The 19649-nt window shown below is 40.5% G+C and overlaps 1 non-coding gene across 1 annotated transcript; it reads left to right on the top strand.

The window, feature by feature from the left end:
• The first annotated feature begins 2213 nt into the window (after positions 1 to 2213).
• LOC120098376 (small nucleolar RNA SNORA17) lies at positions 2214 to 2345 on the top strand. The gene has a single exon (XR_015643188.1). It is a non-coding gene; the product is annotated as a small nucleolar RNA SNORA17 (small nucleolar RNA).
• The last annotated feature ends 17304 nt before the right edge of the window (positions 2346 to 19649 follow it).

The following is a 19649-nucleotide window of genomic DNA, read 5'->3' as shown; positions in this document are numbered from 1 at the left end:
TATTTTGTGCTTATACTCAGAGGGAAGTGCTGTTCCCCCTTCTCATCAAAGAAACCTCTTTTTGCAATAGATGGAGATCGTTACACAAAAGCCTCAACCAATCAAAATGCAAGTTGTCAAGATCAGTCCCAGTGGATGCCTCTATAAAGCTCTCCCTCACCCAAGGCTCAGGGAACATTGTAGAAGAGATGACAGAAAGACTGTAGGCGTCAGGAGATCAGGGAGTTTGCTGTGAGACTGTGTTTTCTAGTACTATCAGAAGCTGTACAAGGATGGGCTGAATGAAGATGACACCAAGAGACACGGCAAAGTCAATGAGGAAAATCCACATGGCCTGAACCCTACACAAAGAACTATGGGCAACTGCAGAGAGCTGTGCAACTCTTTGAGGGTGGAAGGAGTGTTCTTCCCTGGAGAAGAGCTCGACAATTGACCGCCCAGTTCCAAAATGTCAGCTCTGCAAACATATATACAAGTAACATATGGCCGGAACAATTCATTTAGGAATATATATATATATCTTCATGCAATGACCCTTACCTTAGTGCAAAAGAGGGCATGGATTTGAAGAAGAATGGAAAGGGGTAAATATGAGGGTTTGAAGGGTGGGAAGGGAAGGGAGAAGAGTTGTAACTATATCACAACTTAATTATTTTTTAAAAAAGTAAATGTAAATAGCTTGGAAAACAATACAAATTAACTCGAGTTTCTTCACCATTTTTGTCACAATAAATATACTTAAATATAACAAGACTTTCTACTAACTTGCATATTTATCGTTAAGAGAGAAATGGAGTATAGGGCTATAGTTCAGTCTTGGGACACTTCCTTAGCTTGCACGAGGTCCTATATATCAGAAAGGGGTTGAGAAAAGCAGTGTTAGACACAGAGACAGGGACTTCACTCATCCGATACAAAAACTGTAGAAGTTTTGTATGACCTTGAACCAAGATGCTTATTAGGTAGGTAGGAATTTTTATTATTATATTTATTTTAAAGAAGAGAGTTAAGAGACATCTGAGACTTCCCAATGACTCTAAAAGTGCATGACTACTTCATCATTGAAATACAGCTATTTGGAAGGAAGTCAGGATAATACAAGTGGGAATTGAGATTGCTCATCGGACCTAGAAGTCACACTTGGTGACTAATCAGTTCCAGTCATTCTCTCTGCAGATCCATTGACTGACACACTTTATGTAGCCTGATTCATCATCCTCCATCAGAGCCATCACATGATGCAACCTATACAAAGGCCTCTTTTCTCTTATGAGTCATGTTTTAATTGTGCTCGTGGAGTCAAGAAATAGTGAAAACATTTAGATGTGGAGAGGGTCACCTTTGAAAAATATAAAAATAGATGAACGTTTTTTATAACTAAACTGTCAACTGCTTTGAATAGCTCTCTGCTCAAAACCACTGAATTTATTAGAAACCATGGGAAGCTACAGTGTGGGAGATAAAGAATAGGTAATCCTCTTTTAGAGATTCTGTCTTCGTGGGGCTCCAGAAACTCAGCAGGTCGTCTGAAATGCCACATTTGATTCCTCTCCTTTGTTCCTGGCCCTTTGGTTTGTGAACAGATTTCCAGACACAAACCAGAGGCAAGTCCAGCAGTGGAGTAGCATGGCACTTGGGCTCAAGGACAAAGGGTACAGAAGGCACATTAGTTGCCATCACAACCAAGAGGCCTCACTTTCGTCAGGCTTCTGCAGGTGCCCTCAGAGGATTTATCAATCCCTTTATGACTCATTTGCTCAGGGAAAGTAGGGAACTGTGGAAGAGGGATCTCTACTACACTTTATGCTGGCCTGAAGATTCTCACCTGTGAGATAAAATGACTGTTATTAGCATGAAACTATTAAAGAAGATAAGAACTAAGCCTTGAAAATTAATGAAATTATTCCAGTTTCCTGCTAAAACCCATTATGAGCAATGCATGTATCCACCTTATGCTTCATTTCCCCTCACTTTACACATGGCCATGGGCAAATCTTCAAATTCTTCCTAATAACCTGCATTGAATGAAAATTCTTGAGTTTTGTGCTTAAGAAATTTTAGCTAATGTGCATAAAAATAAAATTGTGATGTCTTTTTAGGTTGATGAAATATCAAAAATTGTGACGTTAAAATTCAACCTAAATGTTGGAATACTTTGGACTACTAATATTTTGGATTATGGCTTTGAAGTAATTGATAGAATGGTCATGTGACCTGCCCTTAGAAGCATTGCAGGTGTGGCTGCTGTGTCACATGTGTGTCAGTAGGTGACAAAGAGGAGAGAGGCTATGTCTACACTCAGTATTCTGACCCAGGGACATCTGAATGATTCATGGCCTAATATTCCCTGGAATATTAGTCTGGTGCTGCACATGCCCGAGGGGGCGGTGATGGATGGGTAGACTGTGCCTGAGATGACTTCCCCCTGTGCCATAATGCACAAGAGGGCATAGAACTCCCGAGACCACTCCTGAGATGATCCCAGACACTCAGGTACCCTGGACACCACTAAGAGGCACAAGTCAGTGGTGCAGAAATGGAAGAAAGAGAGAAACCGAAGGACATGGTCACAATGAAGAGAGGCAGGACTGGAGATTTAAAAGTAGTGAGGATCAGCCTGTTATGAGTAGCTGGTTGAGACCACTTGGGACCATGGTGGGGTCCTGGCTGTGCTGCTACTGGGGGGCCAGGGCTGGGTCTGTGGCCCTGCAGCAGCAAGGGTCTATTACCACCAAAGGCCAGGCAGATTTCCTTGGTTTGGGTTGTCACCTGGTGACATGTTGATGTTAGGGGCTGCTCAGAACTGGTCCCACCTCTCACATGGGCATTGTGAGAGAACTGGCCCTGGGAGCGTGAGAGTAGGAGAGTTGACTCTGTCCCTAGCCAACTACAGTATGCTCACAGGAGTGGCCCTATGCATTGTGGGAGTTGCAGCATTTGACAGATGGCCCTAAAATCATCTCCCTTTTGGTGTTTTTGGATAAAGGAGAGGTATCCTCCTCACCCCTCACCCTTTACCACCTGTAGCAGGCAGGAGACTTGGTCCTGGAGTCATGAGAACAAAAGAGCTGGCCCTACCCCTTCACCAGCTGCAGCACTTAGGAGAGTGGGCCCTGCACCTTGCCTGGGCAGCACAGTAGAGCTAGCCCTGGATATGGGATTTCAGGTGAGCCAGGCCTGGGGATATGAGTGTGGGAGAACAGACCGTGCCTGTTGTCTGATGTGCAGTGGCAATGGTGAGGGAGAGATCCCCTCCTATCCCTTTTGCCCTAGCCACTGCTGGTGGGTGGGAGAGTTGGCCCCAAAAGGTTCATGAGAACAGGAGAGCTGTCTCTGTCCCTCACCTGGGCAGCACCGTAGAGCTGACCCTGGTGGTAAGGGTAGGGTAGGTGGGCAAGCTAGTCTTGAAGGTGTGAGCATGGGAAAGCTGGCCCCACACCTTGTCTGCTGTGTGACAGTGTGGGCACGGGAGAGATGCCTTCCTCCACCCTTGCCCCATTGCTACTTTGCAGGTAGGAAAGCTGGTTATGGGGTCATGAGAGTGGGAGAGGTGGTCTTGCCCTTCACCTGCTGCAGCTCTTGGGAGAACAGGCCCTGCCCTTACCTGGGCAGCACAGTTAGCTAGCCCTGGATCTGGGGATTGCAATATCCTGAGGGTATGAAAGCCATAGAGCCATCTCAACATCTATCCCATCAATGAACTGCTGGAGTGAATGAAGGGGCTGGTCCTACATATCCAAAACTACAGGATCTCCATGACACAAGGTAACAACAATATATCTGAGAGGAGTCCCAGTGAGGTCCAGTATTTGATAGAGTAGCAAAATCTGGAAGCCTCGTATCAAACCAAAACTCAGTGCAATGAACATTTTCAAGAAAAGACGTGTGAACAAAAGGGTATATTGTAGGACATACCATGACACACGACAACTTCTACAGTGAAATTTCTCTTCTCTGTCCAGGGCGGGTTGAAATGGTGGAAGGCAGATGTGAAGAGAGGTGGAAATGAGTGGGATTGGGGTGCATGATATGAAATTCACAAAGACAAACAAAAAGTTTAAACAAATGGCTATGTGAAAAATTTTAACATTCCGGTTTGCCATGCATTTTTATAGGCTACAAAAACACTGTAATAAATAAAACAATGAAGTATGACAACAGGAGTAATTGATAGTTACAAGGCCTAAATGTCCAGAGAAAGTCAAGGATTTAATACACATAAAACTCGTACCAAGTTCAATGTTGCTTAACAAAGAGCGTATTGTGGCAGACGCCATATTTTAATTTTCTAACAGTGTACAAGGGAGTAAGTTTCTAATGAGTATTGCACCAAGGAAATGGAAGAAACAACATAGCAAAAATATTGCCAACTGCATGACTGTAGCTCAATCTACTGAGGCCAGAGAAGAGAAGATGTGATTCGTGGTCCAACCATAGTTACAAATAAGTCACATGCAAGCTGCTGCTCAGACTGGAAGGCGGCAGCGTTCCTAAACTCAGAAATGAGCTGGGGAGAGCATTTCAACAGAGGAATCGTCAAGCTGAGAATGTATTTTGCGTGGGTGACTTCTTTTGAAGCACTATGCAAGGACACTCTTAACTCAATGGAGAATTAGGTCAAATGTGTTTGATAAGGAGTCCAAGATGTTAGGATATTGATCTTGAACCAGGCCAGAAGTCACAAGTGTGAGGTAGAAATAACTTGGGTTTGACCTCCCTCAATGTTTTCTATAATTGTCTAATATTTAAAAGGACCCACCTGTCAATAATTCAACATCTCTGCTCTAAAGGGAGTCACTCTACAAGACTTCATTTATTGCTTAAAACCCAGTGACAAGTGTGCTCTACTGCACACAGTAAATTGTCTCACTGCCTCACATGTGTCAAGGGTACATGTTCTCTTCTTCTTAACTCGAAAACAAATGTCCATTTTTTGCCTGGAAATTTACTATTAGACATCTCCTCTAAGGTTATATTTTGACATGAAAATCAACGAAGTGTTTCAAAAGCAACAAAGGAAACTGACCTTCATTCTCATCTTCTTAAAGGAAACCTTGGTTCTTTTGTAATTTTTTTGAAGCTCATCACTGACCTCAAAATATTCTGAAATGGAAATTTAAATATAATTTTGATCATGGAGAATATTAATTTAAAAACAAGTTCTTTGGATTTTCGATATGGGGCAATCTTTGCAAAAGCAGACCCTGATATGATAATGTATATGAAGTCAGCCACCCCAGCAGCTGATTTCCTTAGGAGGCTCCAATTGCTTCTGAGGTGGTTTTAAATGCAGTGGCTCTTAGGTAGTAAGTGGTTCTTGAAGGAAGCAGCTATAGAAAGCCATTATGATACCACGCAGAAAAATGAAATTGCAACAGTCCGAGAGCATCAGCTTAAAAAATATGGGAGAAAAACTTTGAATTATGGATACTCTTCTTACTTCATGTGGGACCCGATTCGGTAAAAGTTGGGAAGCCTTAAATACTGTGGAAGAGATCCATAACGAATGTAGAAATTCCGAAGACTTTTTTCTTCATTTTTATGGCACAGAAAGTAGCCTGAACCATGGCTGTCTGTCATGAGAACAATGAATGGAACAAGGGCTATAGGTAGAATTGTCTTTTCTATCCTCTATTTCTTTTAATTCTTTAGCATCAGTTTTAGAAGACAGAAGTAAAAAAAAAGAAACTTTAGAAATACTGGAAGGTGATGGGAAAGAGTTTCCAGTATTCAGAGAATAGAGTACAGAGTAGATCTCTTTCTTTCTCAAGCCCCACAGCAGTTTTAATCTACACTGCAGTAGCAAGGCCTGTTTCACTGAGTGGAGTGTGAGTTTCGCAAAGACTAGGACCATCATACATGTTTACACTGCGTTTCCTCAAAACAGGCTTATGTTGTTGTGTCTGTTTCAGGAGTTCACATTGATGTTCTTTATTAATCCATAAATAATAGAAAAGCCCAACAGAAGTTGAAAATTCTAGGAATGACCTTGATTTTTAGAGTTAGAAAAAAAAAAACAAAAAACAAAGCAAAACAAAACAAAATGAAACAAAAACCAAACTAAAACAAAAAAACAGAACAAAAGACACCAACTCAAACCAAAGTCTTCCCAGAGATTTGTAAACAAGTTAACTTTAAAAACCACCATTACTAGATGATCATTATCAGTTCTAAAACTTAAAGGAAAAGCAAGGCACAGCATGGTATTGGCAAAGAGACAGATACATTGATCAATGATGCAGAACAGTCCGTTCAGAGCTATGACTATGAAAATGTGATCATTACATTTTAATAAAGACTCCATTATTATTCTCTGGGGATTAATTTTATGGATACCAACAGGATGATCCATAAAATGAAACCAACATGCTGTTAGTTTCCAAAGTCTAAAAATTTTGGCTTGCCTAAGGTATCTTTAATATGAAGCAAAGACAAATTACGTATTGGTAGAAAAACTTACTGGATCACACATACAACACAGACTATTGATGTACTTATATTTTGCTAGAAGTTATGAGAAACCTCAAAAATTGGATAGGTATTCTGGTTGCTATTTATTTCAGGAAGTAGCTAAAGGACTTGAATAGATATTTATCCCCCAAATCCACAGGCTGGTACATAATCATCTGAAAGGGGGCATTCCATACCAGTCATTAAGAACTACAACTTGAAACCTTGGGGTACCACTGTACAACTTACACACAAGAGAAAGAGAACGGCTTCACAAGCATTGCTAGCACCAGCTGCTGAGAGAGAGGACAAGTGGCTCATTCACTCATTTCTGATGGCTGTGCATAAGAGCAGTCACTTTAGGAAGTGGGTCGCTTCTAGACTATCAAAGGCACCTTCAGCTCCCCATCAGACACTACCAGTCTCAGCCCTTGGTATCAACTTTGAAGAAATAAAAATAAAATTACATAAAGACCTATACATGACTTCCTGGCATTATTTCTTTGTAATTTTTTTTTTTGCCCTCAATGAAAACTAAAAGCAGCCTTAATGTTGTTCATTGGGCAAACGGCAAGGAACCTCAGTTAGGAAGTAATGCTGCTTAGCCATAAGAGAATTACATTACTAATATATATTGCATCTGGTTATCTCTTAAGAGATGCCTTGCTGAACAAAAGCAGATCCTCAAGAACAACATGGAGAATAATTCAATCTTTATGACGTTTTCAAATCTCCCGATACCATAGTCAAAGAAACACTTGGGTTTCTTGGACCCACATGTTGGAACCCATAGGTTCATAGATTTCAATGCTTGGTCAGGAGGCAGTGACCAAGGAGGAGACGTAGAACTCTATCTTTAAAAATATTTGGTGGATCGGGAGAGACACAGGATTTCCATTCCTTTCTTAAGTTCCTGATGCATAAAATAATATCTGGTTACATTTCCAAAGTCTCTAAGATGCATTCATCCCAGAGAAAAACCCAAAAGGCTTTACTCGAAGGTGTTCTGTGAGCAACACTTTTCACCTGAGAGAAAGGGTGGGTTTGTTAAAGGAATACATTTTTAAAAAGCAGACAAGCATGATTTTGTGAGGCGAGCATTGTGAGGTAATAGATATTTGGAGGAAGCACTGGTGAGTAAAGGCACACTCTGGCTTCCTTCTGGGAGATGGGCGAGAATAAGAAGAAAGGAAATGATTGATCATGCAGCATGTGGAGGTTTGGCTTTGAAATTAGTATCCAATGCAGATAGAGTTCTGTGAGATGAAGGTCAAGGGTCATTCTGGGACCCAGAAGAAACTTTCTGCAGCCAATTCTGAAAAGCTTAAACGTCATAGAGTTACAGACCTTGTCCTTGCCCTCTAAATCTGGACATGACCTCTAACTGCATTCACACATCTGCATGCTCTGTGGTTTCTTGGATCACCACATGAAGCCTGCCGCTGCCTTTTCTCATTTGATTTGCCAATGCCGAGACTTTAGGAATGAACACTCATATTTATGCATTCAAGAGTTTATTGTCGTTCTTTCACTACGCAGATTAACCATTCATATGAATCTACCTGGCTGAGAGGTGTAGATCAAGAGGCTTTGTGGCTGCAATCCCAGAGCAGAAATGCAGGTTTGACTCTGAGACAGTTTTTTTCAAAGTCGGCAGACACTTATATATTAAAGACTTAGAAAAACCCCTCATATTTTAGAAGAAAACACTTTAATCTATGTGCATTTATAATTCTGTTTAATTCTCTTATAAATCCCATCTCTGGGTATGTACTCCTCCTATTGAATAGCTATACTCCCTTGGTTGTACATGTCTTTATTATTATTATTATTATTATTATTATTATTATTATTATTATTACTATTACTATTACTACTACTACTATCATATTTATTACTATATTAAACCAAAAAAAGTGCAGCAGTTAAAAACAAGTACAAATGCTGAAAAATTTCATTATACAGCATACACACAGACAAGTTAAAAAATAACCCACAACTCTTAGTGAACAAGAACAAAGAAGCTACTGATGATTAGTGTTTGGATCTGGAAGCTGAGAAACAGCATTCTGGAAACTTTCATCCCAATTAACTTGCCCCTGTGACATCTATGGACACCGACTAGCTTTTCTTGTTTTGGTTCAACCATGATGAATCACACAGTGTATACTTGGTTTTGCTTTCTTTCCTCTAATTATATTTGAGAGTTCATTTTTTGTATATAACGATACATATTTGTTATCATTTTATATAGTAAATATGGTATGCATTTAAGTACATTAATTTAATACTGTTGAATGTGCCAAGCATTCACAGCACAGGGAGTTGCTCCCAGCTTAGACAATTATAATGCTAGCATTGTCAGCATATATTTAGACATGTTTGCCATGTTAGCATTCTACAGTGATGGCATTTCATGGCCACTACATATCTATCTTTTGTTCACATAGAACCAACTACCAACAAGTTTACAAAGCACGTATGTAATCATAAACACTCAAAAGTGGTGCATATTGTTGCACATCTTAGATGGTCGGTAAGCATTTAGATAATATTTTATTTATTTTTCATACATGTGTACAAGATATTTGGAACATAGCCACCCACCCTCCAGCTCTCCAGGGAACCCATCTCCATCCTAAGGTCATGCCCCTCTGGTTTGTGTCCTGGACACTGAACACTGTCAATGGTTCCCATAGGTTCATGGGTGTGGGACCATCCACTGAGGCATGCATTGCTAAATTTTTATCAAGTAAAAGGTGCCCTGGGACTGAAGTTCTTCCTAATGTGGGCAGAAAAATCCACTGATTTTCTTTAAAAATATTTTATATACAATTTCTATTTGAGAAATATGCACTGCACACTTCTGTTGAGAGTTTTTTGGTTGCCTTCAGTGATGTCCTGTGTCAATTATAATTTAGATATTTTCATGATTTTTTTGGGTTACCAGGAATTCTCAGTAACGTTAATACTTCCTGCGTAATGAATTCAGAACCATAGAATCTCTTTTCTGTACTGTTTTAACAACCATGGTAAATATGTTTTTGTAATTTTCCTTCTGCACATTCTTGTTAGCTGAATCTTCTATCTTTGAAATCATTTTGGGGTGAAGCGTAATGACTGTTTTTTAGGTGCTTTCTTGTAGAGGGCCGCAATAACATTCGCCACCACTAGATGGCGCTGGCTTCCACTGCGCCCCACGTGGAAGGCCCGGATAGCCTCCGCCATTACAAGATGGCGCTAGCCTTCACCGCGCCAGCCGGCTCCCTTTCAGGAAGTTAACTGTGCGCATGTGCAAGAGTGCCTTCGTGCCAGGTCTTTGCCCACTCCGGGGCGTGCCTTATGAGATCATGGGTAAACAACCAATCAGGTGTGGATACGCCGCGCTAGGGTGTATATAAGCACGCCATGTAGGCACGGCGAGGCTTCTCCTTAAGATTAAAATAAAAGTTTGGTCACAGCAAGGATTTCTATGTCCTCGCGTGTTTCTTGCCGGTGAGAGGTCGTGCGTGGGACACTTTCTGCTCTGTTTTGTGCATCTTATTTCCACTGAAATTCAAGTATGACCGTAAATTATTGATAACTTTGTTCAGCTTTCAAACACTGGTTTTAAAATTGTTTGTGGTATTATTTTCTTTGCTTAATGTTCCTTTTGATATGAAACAAACTGGGGTACTTTAAACCTGTGAGAGGTTTCATAGCTCAGCCAACAAGCTCCATTTGCTGTGTCCTACACTTGCTTGTAAATGCTATTAGGTATATTTTTGGTTATTCTCCATTTGTACTGAATTTTGCTTTCTTCTGTCAGTCATGAGAAAGTTTGAATGCTTTTAAAATTTAAAACACTTTAACTAGATTAAGCCTCTCTCTCCCTTAAATTATTGTCATATCCTATCTATATTTTGTGTTTTTTAAAGTATGCACGCACACACACACACACACACACACACACACACACACACTCTTTTCCTATGTCCTTACGTACAATCATTTCCTTTATCTAGTTGATATTTTCTGATAATGAATTCCCTCTGTTCCTACAAATGTTTTTCTCTTACCCTTATTTTTACTGGTACAAAATTCCAAGTTGACAGCTACTCTAATTTTATATGTATTTCCATTTTAAAAATAATTCATACATAAATACTGCATTTCTATCCCTTCACCCCTCCCTGTCTCTCTCCGACTGTTTCTGTGTCCCCTACTCCCTCTCACATACATGACCTCCTTGTTATTGTTACAAAGCCCATATAAATACAGTCTGCCGAGTCCATTTCTGTTTCCGATTTGGACATGTGTTTAGGACTGACTGCTTAAGATTGGTTTACAAATGAGGGTGCTCCCTTCTGGAGAAGGCTGACTCATCCTCTCTCAGAAACCGTTTTATTTTAATTACCTATAATTCTTCAACCACGATGGGGCTTGTGAGCTTTCCCAGCAGAGGCTGGCATGTAAAGTCATGCTATGGTTGTGCCGCCATTGTTTAAGTCACCACATTGCTGGGGTTTCATGGGTGCTGCTTCCCTGTTGTGCTTAGAAGCCCTTACTTCGCAGGAGATGCTGTGGTCCTCTAGTTCTTACAACCTTTACACTTCCTTTTATATCATGTTTTATTTTAGTTTTTAAAGACTTATTTATTATATATAAGTACACAGTAGCTGTTTTCAGACACACCAGAAGAGGGCGTCAGATCCTATTACAGATGGTTGTGAGCCACCATGTGGTTGCTGGGAATTGAACTCAGGACCTCTGGAAGAGCAGTCAGTGCTCTTAACCACTGAGCCATCTCTCCAGCCCCCTATGTGATGTTTTATATATGGATCTGTCAGTTGGGTTGGGTACCCCATGGTCAACTGTTCTTTGTATTTTTAGCAGTTGTGGATCTCCACTATAGAGTGGTCTCCATCTAATGAAGGAAAAAAGCTTATGTGATGAGAACTATACTTCTCTGTGGATATAAGGGTAAGAATTTGGACTCTAATTAGGCATTATACTGGTTTTAAGGTTGTTATTCTCCTATTTTCAGGTGCCCTGCATTTTATGTAGGTGTTAAAGGAGGTTTTTTTGCTGCTTTACATACATAAGGCATGTAATTTTCCTGAGGATTTAACTGTTGATGTCCAGGATGATTTATATCAGTTATCCCTGCGGTTAGTATTTTTTTTTTAAATATATGGGCTGATATTTTCAGTGGCTTTGGAAATTTCAAGGTCATCTTCTTTCTGAGGGATTGATTCTGTCTTAAATTGTCTGGTTATGCTTCCAGATCAGCAAATTCCATTATGCCATTACATTTTCCACGTCCCACAACACTCAGAAGCCTGGGCTTTGTTTCCTTGCATGATTCTTCAGTTACTCTTTTGTTTATGAGAAACAGAAATTTATCTGAAAAATAAAAGTGTAATTTGTGAACTTTTAAATTACATTTATGTTCTTTTTCCTGTGTCTTGCCTTTGAGATGAAATTGTTTAACCCTCAAATGTAGCAAGAAACATCCTGAAATACTGATTTTAAGATATCGTTCTAATTAAATAAATTTATTAAAATCCAAATAAAAGTTTGTGCATGATTTTTTTATTTTTGGAAATCAGGTGTTGACCCCTTTATGAGGCAATTTACAACAAGCCCATAGTCAACATAAACCTAAATGGAGAGAAACTAAGCATTTCCACTAAAATAAGGAGTCAATGTAATCCCCATCAACATTCTAACACAATTCTTCACTGATCCTGAAAGGACAATTTTCACTGTCATATGAAAGCACACACAAAACAAAACAAAAAACAAAATGAAATAAAAAACCTCAAGATAGCTTCAACACTCCTGAATGTAAAAAAACTGCTGGATCTATCACCATTCCCAATTTCAAACACTACTATAGAGCTACAGTAGTACAAACAGTATGACATTGGCACAGAAAAGCACATTGATAGATGGAATTGAATCGAAGACAGAAATAAGTCCCAATATCTTCAACCTTTGATTTTTGATAATCCAGAAATGTACCTTGGAAGAAAAGACAAGATCTTCATTAAATGATTCTAGTCAAACTGGATGTCTATTGTAGAAGAATGCAAATAGATTCATATTGATAATCCTGTACACAACTCAACTACAAATGGATCAATGACCTAAGGCTAGAGATACCGAATTTAATAAAAGAGAAAGTGGGGAATATATTTGAACTCATTGGCATAGGAAAAGACTTCCTGAACAGAACACCATTAGCATAGGAACTGAGAACAGCAATTAATAAATGAGACCTCATAAAACCGAGAAGCTTCTTTGTTGCAAATGGCATCATTTGAGCAAAGTAGCAGGCTACAATATGAGAATTGTACATATGATAGAGGGCTAATATCTAAGTTATATAAAGAACGAGCAAAAACTTCTGGACATAAAGAAAACTAATATATTAATTAAAAACAATATACATATCTAAACAGGAAATTCTCAAAAAATGAAACTCAAATGGCAGAGAAACATTTAAAGAAATGTTCAACATCCTTAGTCATCAGGGAAATGCAAATCAAAAGTACTTTGAGATTTCATTTTGTATGAGTCACAATGGCCAGGATCAATAAAACAAATGACAGCTCGCGCTGGTTAGGATGTACAGTAAGGGACACTCTCATTCATTGCTGGTGGAAATGCAAACTTGTACAGTCATTGTAGAATCAGCGTGATGGTTACTCAGGAAGTTGGAAATTGATATATCTCAAAATTCTGCCATACCACTCGGGTATATATCTAAAGGATCCTTCATTCTATAGAGACACTCGTTCCACTGTGCTTATTGCTGGTCTATTCATAATAGCCAGAAATTGGAATTGGTGTACATATCACCAATGAATGAATGTATAAACAAATAGAGAAAATTTACATTTATACCATTCAATATTATTCAGCTGTTAAACAAAGGAAATCATGAAGTTTGTAGGTAAATGGATGGAGCTTAAAAATCATTTTGAATAAGATAGTCTAGACCCAGAAAGACAAACATGGTATGTATTCACTTATATGTGAATTATTAGCTGTTATGTCAAGCATAAGCGAGCTACAATCCATATAACCACAGAGGGACTAGAAACTAGGGAAGGGGGAAGGAAGGATCTCACTACGAAGGAGGCAATAGAAGAGATAGTTATGGATGGAGGAGGTAGGTGACTTGAACAGGAAAATCAAACAGGGACAGAGAGGGTGGTAAAGGAGAGAATACTAAAAATAAGAGCCATTGAGGGGTCACACGGAAAGCTAATACAGTAAGCACTTCCATGTATGTAGGTGATCTAAATAAATTCACAAAATCATAGGAAGGCAGAGCCCCAGTTGGGCATCTCTTGCTGCTAAATGAAGTTTCCAATACTGAGAATGGGTCACATCTTATCTAGTGTTGGTCAAAGATGTCCTATGGGAACCCCCAAGGATCCCGATGGTTGTCAAGGCTATTGGTTGCTCTCCACAAACTGATGGCCTGGTAAGGCCCTATTGCTGAAGACAACACACAAACAATTCATTGAACATGGAGAAGTGAAGCTGGTGCCTATCTAGAGCCTTTACTACTATGGACTAGTACTGATGGTACTGGAAAGTACTCTTTATGTTACCAAAGGAGAAAGGTAAGCACCAACCCAGCCACAACCAATTTAATCTGCAGTGGTGATGTGTCTGCAGGACATGCTGAAACAACAATGTCACAAAGCTTCTGGGAACAACTAACCATATCTGATTTGATTTAAAGTCCAGTCCGTTAGATGGAACGCATACCCTACCCTGCTTGGGTGGCCAAGAACCTGACACTAGATAGGCCAGGTTCCTAGAGGAAGGCCAAATACTACTGCTCTTCTAAGGAATGTAGCAACAAAATGACTCCTAACAGCATCCTGCTGTACTCATAGATGGCTTTGCTCAGTCATCAACAGAGAAGCTTCAGATGGGAACAGATAGAAAGAACCACATCCAGACAGTGTGGAGAGGGAGGGTGGAGGGAGAGGGGGAAGGAGGGGGGAGGGAGAGGGGGAGGGAGAGGGGGAGGGAGAGGGGGAGGGAGAGCACTTGGAACACAAAGGTTTAAATAGGCTGTCTCCATCAAATGCCTTCCTGCAGGGCTCAAGAAACTCTGCTGAAGAGAAGGTGGAAAGAGTATAAGAGCCATTCACATGGCCTGCAGGGGTCTGTACAAGTAGAGCTGAGGGGAGAAGTGGACACCACCCCATTTGTAACCCAGAAGCTAGCTCCAATTGCATGTGTCTGTGTGACTGTGTGTGTTTCTCATGCTTTTTCTTTGGCTCCTTTTCTTCTGTTTGTTTTGTCCCATTCTGAGTTGTTCGTTTTCTTTTATTATTCCCTAGATGGCTGTTTTCCAGTCAGGGACAGAAAGGGTGTGGACCCAGATGACAGGGTGGGAGGTGGAGGAATTCTCAGAGGAATGGGGAAGGAAACCATAATCAGAATGCACAATAAGAAAAAGACTTTGCAATAAAAAAAATCAAGTGTAGATATTTTTGTGTTTGTTGCACATAGATGACACATTGCTGCAGTTCTAGTTTTATTTGAGAATTAGTGACGTCCACATTAAAATGCTACCCATCCACAGTAAAGTATGAAACCCATCTTGCCTCAACATGGAGAGAGCTGTAAATGATTAGGTTAAGTTCAATAATCCAGACACTGGAAACACACACCATGTGAATTCATTGTGTACGAATTGCTGATATCAACACACTTGAAGGTAGACTGCTCATTGCCAGATCAGAGGCAGGTTGATGGATGGGTATTAACTTTTAGCCCTAAACTAGTATATTTTTAGTCCCATTCTGAATACCTATCCTCATTCCCACTGACAACTGTAAATGTTATCCCTCATCAAAAAAGCTCACTCTGCAGCATTTAGAGATGGTCACAGAAATACACAACCAGTTAAAACAAAGAACAACTGAATGGGGAGTTTCTAACCCCAGCTGTTATGTCTACAATACAACCCCACACCTAAGGTTCAGAGAACATTGCTAGGATAAGGGGTCAGAAGATCCTACTGTTAGTGTCGTCTGTATTTGATAGGGAAGCTGCACCCATGCAATTTCAACAAAAGGAAATGCAGGGACAAAGAGTGGAACAGAGACTGAAGGAAAAGCCATCCAGAGACTGCCCCACCTAGGGATTCATCCATCTGCTGACACAAAACCCAGTCACTATTTCTGATGCCAAGAAGCACTTGCTGGCAGGATCCTGGTATAACTGTCCATGAGAGGCTCTGCCAGAGCCTGACCAATACAAAAGCAGATGCTCACAGCCAACCACTGGACTGAGCGTGGGGACCTCAGTGGAGGAATTAGGGGAAAGACTAGAGGAACCGAAGGGGTTTGTAACTCCATAGGAAGAACAACAATATTAACCATTCTCCCCCAGAGCTCCCAGGGACCAAACCAGCAACCAAAGAGTACACATGGAGGGACCCATGGCTCCAGCTGCATATGTAGCAGAGGATGGCTTTATCTGGCATTGATGAGAGAGGAGGGCCTTGATTCTGTGGAGGCTTAATGCCCCAGTGTAGGGGAATGCTAGGGTGGTGAGGCAGGAGTGGGTGGGTAGTTGGGGCAACACCATCACAGAAGCAGGGGAAAGAGGGGATGGGATAGGGGCTTTGTGAAGGGGAAACAGGGAAAGGGGATAACGTTTGAAGAGTAAATAAATAAAATAATCAATAAAAAGAAAAGGGATATAAATTGAAAATAATTATTGCCCTCTACTAATTATATGATCTTATATGTCAAAGACTTTAAAGACTTACTATTTTTTAAAATAGTAAGATAAAAAAGTATTAAAAATGCAGTAGGTGTTCTATATAACAATTAATATGATAAGAGAAAAATCACAGAAGAAATCCAATTCACAGTAGAATAAAAATGGAAATAAAAATAACCACAGACATGAAAGATCTATGCAGTAAAAATTTTAACTGGAGAAAGAAGTTGAAGAAAACACCAGATAATGGGAAGACCTCTCATCTCCATGGGGTGTAAGAATTTCTGTAGTAGAACTGGCTACATTAATCAAAATGCCATTTTCATCATTTCATCATTTAGCTACTTTTCTATTGCTACATAGATACAGCATGACCAAGGCAACTTGCAAAAGAGCAAATTTAATTGGAGGATTGCTTAGAGTTTCAGAGGGTGAGTCCATGAGCATCGTGGTGGGCAGTGTGGCAGCAGGTAGGCAGGCATGGATCCGAAGTGGTAGCCAAGAACTTATATCCTGATCAGGAAGAAGAAGAGGAGGAGGAGGAGGAGGAGGAGGAGGAGGAGGAGGAGGAGGAGGAGGAGGAGGAGGAAAAGGAGGAGGAGGAGGAGGAGAGAGAGAGAGAGAGAGAGAGAGAGAGAGAGAGAGAGAGAGAGAGAGAAAGAGAGAGATATGATAGACAGACAGACACACAGATAAATATATACTGAGCCTGGCCAAAGCCCACCAATTGCATCTAACAAGGCCATGCTTCCTAATCCTTTCCCAAACAGTCTGACCAACTAGGGCCCAAGCATTCAAACATATAAGCCTATAACAGTCAATTTATTCAAACCACCATGCTTTTCAATAATAGCTTTTTAAAGAAAAACAGAAATAGGAAAATACTTCTCAAATTAATGTAGAAGCACAAAAGACCTAGTATAGTCAAAGACATCCTGAGATAAATAACAGTGGTAGGAGGATTATAACAGCTGATCTTGAATTATAATATGGGAGCTATAGTAACAGAAACTCCATGGCACAAAATCCAGTGGAGTAGAACAGATATAGACCTTAATGTAAAGCTTGACTCTTTGAAACTCCAACAGGAAATCATAAAGACACTTTGGTAGCAAAAACAGAGCTAGGTATGTATATAATATGAACCTTCCCATTTGTGTCAGATGCAGCATTCTTTTTTATTTTTTAAAATTCACTTTACATCCCAATCACAGTCCCCTTCCCTCCCCTCTTCCCAGTCCACCCTTAGTAATCCCTCTCCCCTTACTCCCTCCTTACCCTTGGCTACCACTCCACCCTGGGGCATCTTGTCCCAGCAGCTCTAGGTACATCTGCACCCGTGGGCCCATCCAGGTAGTCTAAGTGTGGGGAAAGGGATCCAATGGCAGGGAACAGAGGCCGAGATAGACCCTGTTCCTCTTGCTAGGGGACCCATATGAACACCAAGCTGCACACTTGCTACAAGTGTGTAGAGGTGTGTAGAGCCTGCATGTTTCCTGGTTGGTAGCCCAGGCTCTGTGAGCTCCCATGCTCCCAGGTTTCTTGACCCTGTGGATTTTCTTGTGGTGTCTCTGACCTCTCCAGGTTGCTCACTTGTATCCCCGAGTCTTCATAAGACCCTCCAGGCTCTTCCTGATGTTTGGCTGTGTGTCTTTTATTTGCCTCCATCCAGTGCTGGATGAAGCCTCTCAGAGGACAGTTTTGCTAGGTTCCTTCTGCAAGCGTAGCAGAGGATCATTAATAGTGTCAGCATTGGCTCTCTCACATGGAATGGGTCTCTAGTCGGGGCAGTCATTGGATGGCCATTTGCCCAATCTCGGCTCCATCTTTATCTCTGCACATTTTGTAGGCGGGGCAAATTTGGGGTTGAACTTTTTGTGGGTGTATTGACGTCCTCCCTACCTCCTCTGGAAGTCATACCTGGCTACAGGAGTGGTGGCTACTTCAGTGTCTATATTTCCCTCTGGTAGGAATCGAAGCTAGGGTCACCCCACAGACTCTGTATCCTCTCCTGTCTCAGGATTAGAGCCAGTATTCTTTTTTTTTTTTTCACTTTTTTTAAAATTAACTTGAGTATTTCTTATTTACATTTCGAATGTTATTCCCTTTCCCGGTTTCCGGGCCAACATCCCCCTAATCCCTCCCCCTCCCTTTCTTTATGGGTGTTCCCCTCCCCACCCTCCCCCCATTGCCGCCCTCCCCCCCAACAATCACGTTCACTGGGGGTTCAGTCTTAGCAGGACCAAGGGCTTCCCCTTCCCCTGGTGCTCTTACTAGGCTATTCCTTGCTACCTATGAGGTCAGAGTCCAGGGTCAGTCCATGTATAGTCTTTGGATAGTTAAAGCCAGTATTCTTAATAAAATGACTTGGAACATTGAAGCAATCATTCATTTTTCTATGATGAGCTATCCAGTCCACTCCAGATACCAAAAAAGTGTGTATAACCAATCTGAGTATTAACAAAACTTACTGAGGATCAGTTTAATATTTCACACACTTTTAAACTTTTCATTTGACTAGCGGAATTATCTTAATGTATCAACCAATATTTCTGAATAAGGGAATGCTAAAACATAAAATGTATATCATAAACTATAGATTGTACACATCTACCTTCATATTAAATTAAATCAAATTAACTGAATGACTTATCAATTAAATATACCTGAATTAAAAAAAAACCCCTAAGTTGAATTCAAGGGTTTTACTAATTGTTTCTGCAAGCTTAGTATGTGCAGACATTTGCAGTGTGAAGGACACACTCTGAAGTAAACACTGCTGGTGGGACAGAACCTTCTGCTTCCCAGGACTGGAATTGTTTAAGGTTGTGTGTTTTGGGTGGCAAAAGGCTGGTTACCTAGCAACAACCCCTCGTGCTGCAAGAATCAGATTGGGCAATGTCAGCAAATTGATTGCTAGTTTGCTAGATCTGAAAGAACAATGCAACAATGTGGTAGGGCACAGTTCTCAATCAGAGATTTCCAGGATTTTCTCTGTGGATTCCACTCTTAATCTGATGCTGCTTGAACCTTGTCTAGGGATGGTATAAATGCTAAAGTGATATTTATCAAATGAAAAAGAAAGTTCGGGTTTTGATTAATGGTATTTATTTTCAGTTTGCTTTTAAAGCAAGTAATGAAAAAGGAAGGGGTTGAGTTTTGGGGAAATACTGTTTAAAGAATCTAGGCAGGTTTTATACACCATTTTACCATATGAAGCTATAGTTAATGAAGTAATAATTTTAATATGACATACACAGACTATATTTTTGTTTATGACAAATGAGCCTAATCGTATGTTAAACGACTTAGATGGGAAACATACTTTAATGCAATTTATATATGATCAGATTACTGTGAAACGCATCACAAGTTAATGCCCGTCTCACGGAACAGAGCGCTTCAGCTGGTGCATGCATAGGGCTGAGAAGGCAGCTACCCTGAGTGTTTGGGTT

The sequence above is a fragment of the Rattus norvegicus genome, chromosome 18 (assembly GCF_021556685.1).
Source record: "Rattus norvegicus strain SHRSP/BbbUtx chromosome 18, alternate assembly SHRSP_T2T, whole genome shotgun sequence".
In the NCBI taxonomy this organism is placed as follows: domain Eukaryota; kingdom Metazoa; phylum Chordata; class Mammalia; order Rodentia; family Muridae; genus Rattus; species Rattus norvegicus.
This window is presented reverse-complemented; position numbering and strand designations above follow the sequence as displayed.